Source organism: Wasmannia auropunctata, unplaced genomic scaffold (assembly GCF_000956235.1).
Source record: "Wasmannia auropunctata unplaced genomic scaffold, wasmannia.A_1.0 LD334232.1, whole genome shotgun sequence".
Classification (NCBI taxonomy): domain Eukaryota; kingdom Metazoa; phylum Arthropoda; class Insecta; order Hymenoptera; family Formicidae; genus Wasmannia; species Wasmannia auropunctata.
The window spans coordinates 1-5,895 of NW_012028658.1; positions in this window are offsets into that span (position 1 = coordinate 1).

A 5,895-nucleotide genomic window follows, 5' to 3' on the forward strand; every position below is an offset into this window, starting at 1 on the left:
CTTTTTTTTTTTCCCCCCGAAATAGCTTGTGTCTTGAAGTATCGTTTTTGCATTAAAAAATTCTTTTTATCACGTTTTCACTAGACAGTTTCGAATACTCGATCTTATATACTGTAGCAGGAAATTGTTCTCGAGCGGGATGATATCGTTTTTATTTACATACGAACGGCTGTTCGCTGTCACACGCTCATCCTCGTTCTATGTATATTTGGTACGAGTCTTTGTTCGAGTGACTAAAACAATTAATTCTCCGTCTCTCTTTCCACCTTCTCATATTTTCTTCTCATGCCCTTCTCTCTCTCTCTCTCCCTCCTCCTTTCTTCCCCCCCCCCTCTCTTTCTCTCGTAGAAGTCCGTCACCAAAGCTCGAACTTTGACTTTAATTAAATTTATTTCATCGCCTTGAGCCGACTCTCGAACTGTAAGCTCTTCCAACTTTTCCACGCTCCCTTCTCGGCACGCGACTTCATTCCCTACTTTGGATTTACCTTTTGTTTTTGGGAGAGGGAGAAAGGCTATTATCCTTGAGCTTCTGGCACATTGTTATTATGGAAATCGGTTTTAAGAGCTCCGCGACAAACTCCGACGAAATACAGACTATCGAGAGCATCGATAGTTTGTTTAATCGAACTGCTTTTCGTATCGTGTCTGTATCAAGATAGCTTACAATAGAATATCTTGAACTGTCGAAAATTAAGTCTGTTTGAAGAAACGTTATAACATTTTATATCACACGTTTATAAATTTGAATGGGTGGTGAAAAGTTGACGTGAAAAGTAAGTTTAACTTTCGATTCCATTTTGGCACTCTGGAAACCAAGTGAAAATTAAAATGGAGTATCAATCATTTATCGAGCGTATATATTTAAATTTAATTTAAATCTTACGGCTGCACAATTGCGTTGTCTGTGATCTAAAACAAACATATGGAATTGGCACACAAAATTCCTTCCAAAACCAATCGTTATGGATAGTTCCACGCTGATTCGTGTGAATCTTCACTTTCGTCAGCTACGATTTTAAAGAGGATTTTTTTATTCTCTTAATCTAACGACAAAGTTTATGTCGAAGTAATCATGTGAGTGTTTACTGGATTGTCATGCTAAAGAGAAAGTTGTTAACGTTATCATTTTCGATAAAATTAATATTTATTTTTTAAACTGTATATTCGATTGTTTGCATTATTTTTTTGATTTGTTATCGCATAAGATAAATTTCTGACGAAATTGATTTTGATAGCAATTTGTGAAATTAATCAAAGTATTTCTCTCAACTTTTATAATTAATATTCATGTTTGGAAGAATTTTGGAAAACGCGATAATTGATTAGCATTTAATTTTATTTAGTATTAAATATTGATTGCGATGCTTAATGCTAAATAAACTGAATAATTCTTTCTTAAATTATTTAGATGTAGCATCCCAAATTACATCTGCATAGCTCGCCACATTGGAACATGAGATTTTGATTACGTCGTCAGTCATATTCTTACAAATAGATCATTCGTTAATATACATACAGCTCGATTGATTTTGATAATTTGCGACAACCAGCGGTTTTTCCCCCTTTCTAGAAAGATGGCGTTGACGATAACTATCGGGAATTACGGAATTTGTATATTACCACAGAAATTTCCGCGTAGAGTTTTATAATGGATCGCGAATTGTGTTTTAGATCTCACGATGTGTATTGTAGATTATTTATTCTTTGCAACGATCATTGATCGATCGATCGTCGAGGGACTCATTCATTATTATCCAATTGCATACTCACATGCCCTAGGTTCTCGTTGCTCGTGTTCTCTCAAAAGCAACAACCACTTGCATTAATTTCTCTCTCGAATACATATTAAGGAAGACATTGTCTCAGCGACGAAAGAATACGATGAAATCTTATCTACATGACACAAAACGAAATGTTACATCCTATACACATAAGAACTGTATCTTTTCCGCAAAGATACACACACTTGCTTACTTTGCAAGTATAATGTATTTTTTGTTGCGACGTGTATCGTAGGATTATAGCAATATCGTACTTAGAATTTCGATATTATACAAAACTGATCTAATATTGTTTTCTATTTATTCGCGTGTATACATATATGTATAAAATGTATCGCGAAATACTTTAATCGAGAATTAATTATGTGACAAGTTTTTAATGTTTTACATTTATTTCATGAAATTACAATGCAAATTTCATACTAATTCAATTATATAATTATAAGAGTTTTCCAGGACTGTGGAGCCAATCTTTAAATCAAGAGTTAGACCGCATTTCTCGCGGCTATGAATTTTGGGCACCGTGTAAATTTGTATGTATTTCTGTCCGCGTGTATTTCTAGCGCGGATGGCAGAATCGCGCGAATTACATATGGGTTTACGAATTCCAAACTGCGCATAGGGCCTCGAGGATTTCCGGAGAATCCATGAATCCATGAATTCCCGAACTAGGGTCCTGCTCGTCTGCCAATGCTCTCCTTTGAGAGAGAATGCGAGCAACCAACATTGACGAATAAATTTCTCTCTCTCTCTCTCTCTCTCTCTCTCTCTCTCTTCTCTCTCTACATCTCTATCTATCTATGACTGATTTTTTTTGACGAAGGTAGACCATAATGCGCGAAATGGGTCGGAGGTGCAAAATGGATGCGCTTTATTCTTGCGACGATTTTTTTCGGCGCTTCTACTCGATTCGATAAAGAGTAGGACTCGAGTGATGTATCACGATTACACGAGTTCTCGAATATATACGAGACGTTACACACGATACAGTCGACGATATTAGATTGTGAGGGACGATTAATTCATGAGGGTTTCTGGCTGAAATCGAATTTTTCTTCGGCGAAAAAGTTTTGATAAAAAATTGTATTTTACAATTTATCGTAAGTTTTTTTTAAATAAATATAAAAATAGAAAAAATATGTCTGTGTTCAGAACTTTAGAAGAAATATCCTATAAATAGCCTACACATATATTACAATAATTGAAAAAATCCATTATTTATTTTGTAATGAATTTTTTTTTAATTAAATACTATCATGGAATTTTATTCCATTCATCAGACTTCTACAGTAACAGAGTCCAGTTACAGAACGTGATTTGACAATTAATGAGAATAATCTGCAGTTAGAGATATGTTATTTAAAATAAACAAACCAGTTGGATGCTTCAATGTACTTTTATCTGGTACAAAAGTGAAGTCCTTTATGCCAGAATCAACACGGCCATTAATCTGGCTTGAAAACGCCAGATCTTCATACGAATAGTCGTCCCTCTCTTAGCATTCTGGCATGCTTTCGCTTTTCGATTCGTTAATTCGCGCATTAACCATGCATATGTTGTTCTTTCTCTTTCTCTCTTTCTCTAATTATCTGCTTATGCTTTTCATGCATTTATATCTTGCACGAATACTTCTGCACATTATACGCGTCACAATACATTCGAGTGTTTACACTAAACGTTCTGTCTTTTTTTGTCGAGCAACATTATTCTCATTCACAGCAATTATCTTAAAGAGACATTATCTCTTCCTGAAAGCCGCTAGATTAAACTAATTTCTTTAAATGTCAAAGATATATTTTTCGCGCGACATGGATTTAAAAAAGTGATAAATTTGGATATTTCTCAAATTTAGCTGGTTTAGGAATGTTGACTATATGTACAGAATTCTCTCTCTCTCTCTCTCTCTCTCTCTCTCTCTCTCTCTCAAATGATTGCATTTCCGGAATATTCTGAATCAACGGAGAATGAAATATTCTTGTTTTGATAGCGCGATTTTAGAGAATTGATACACTGTCTACAAACAATAATCTTTTATGACAAAAATATGCAAAAAATAAAGGTTCATGATTGGTCGGACGATTGCTTCTACTGCTACACGAATTCTCGCTTGGTTACCCGGGGAATAATTTCACTGTTGTATTTTTAGCGATTTGAACTCTTCTTCCATATCAATTCATATCGTTAAACGAACCGATTGATATATTCTGCGAAAACTGCGCTCGTTTAATTTTTAAAATATTAAACTTGTATAATTTTTATACGTATAGAATACTAGGAGAAAGTTAAAAGCGCTAATTTATTAAATAGGAGCGTTTTATATTCCGAAATAAATATCTGTAAAAGCTCTTCGATAATAAGAAGAGAATTATAAGCTAATCTTTATTTTACATTAAGTCTTATTAAAATGAAGTAATTTTCAGTATTTTCTTGTGGAACTTGTCAACTTTTCCTTACAATTAGTCGGAAACGTGAAACTCATGTTAATTACTTTTAGCTTTCGCGACGTACTTTGCCTTTTTTTCTTTTTAATTTCTTTTAATTTATATTCGTATTAAATTAATTAATAGAATTTCTATTACAAACGCTTTGGACGACGAAACATTCTATAGTTTGTATCACAATCTATTTTTCGTAACTTGAACATGTACCTTGACAACAAGATAATATGGCAAAAGTCGCCAATTACATACTTATTTCGCTATATTGAATTGCATGGCATGTGTTTACACTTCTCGTCTTGCATTCTTCATATCTTCGTTTATCTAATTCTCAACAAATTTCCGAAGAGTTTATAATAGTACAAGGACACATTTGTTGCCTCGACGCAAGATTTATTTACTAATTGCAAGTCTTTTCGTCAAACACAATTTGTATGTATTTTTGGAATTCTGTGATTTCATTAAATAAACGAAGGTGAATGCTAGGTGAATTCTACTTGTTGCAACATATTAGGAAGATTAAGTCGACGTAATGATATAAGCCACATGAATGAAGACAGTTTCTCACAGCATGAATGTGTTCGATCCGCAGTGTTTGACTTTCCAATTTTTGAATTTTCTTCTGTTTCTTTTTTCCATGATTTATTTCGCCTTTCTTTGAAATGGTTGTTTTCGTCATACCCAATCTGGCACAATCCGTTTATACATATATCTTAATACCTTTCGCTAGCTCAAGCTATTTGATTGCCATTTTTGTGTCGTTTACAAATGTGTTTTACTCATTGGTTTTATTTTGAGGATTTCTATATACTTCAAAGTATCAGCAAACATCTATTTTAATTTTGCATGTTGCAAACAGGAATAATTATTTATTTACATAATAATATTAAGGATAAATGTTTCAGTTGATAATTAGGCTAGATTAATTAACGAAAACAAATTATAATCATACTTATTAAGACTGGAATTTGAAAGGAACATAAAATATCGAATTAGAGAGCTGTAAACAATATGATATTCGAACGATAGAGTTTTTTCAATTGAATTTTTTTGAATTGAAAGATGCAGAAAAGAAATTGCCATATCGAATTCAAAAGAAACTTGAAATGCAAAATCCATGCAAAAATCCATGATACGTTATTGCTACGTTAATTCTGGACAATTGATAGATTTAATTAACATTTTATTTCAAATATTTCAATGCACGTGATTACAGCAGTAGTATTTGATTGCATTTTTGTTTCGTGATCAATAAGCATTCGTGAAAAGAAAAGATATTCATTTATATTCTGTCTCTTTTTTTTCCTCTAAAGAAAGTGAGCGAGCTAATTTCAGATTAACTTTCAGGATTTGAAACGAACTTATTTTTTTACCTATCGCATTAAGAAGAGATCTCGACAACGTTCCTTTCAAACTCGAGCGTTTGATGTTATGCATAATATATGTGGAGCACATTAAAAGTCGAGAAACATATTGAAACGCTCTGAAGACTGTCTCGAGCAACAGATCTAAATAAACACGACGAAGATTCCGAAATCCGAATGGACCCATCTAATCCAGCCTCCATAGACTCCATATTCTCCTAGTCTACATTCTTGTTTCAAGATTGTTTTATTTTACAGCGTGTTTTCTCTCTCTTTCTTTCTCTCTATCTTGTTTTTTATTTTTTTCTTC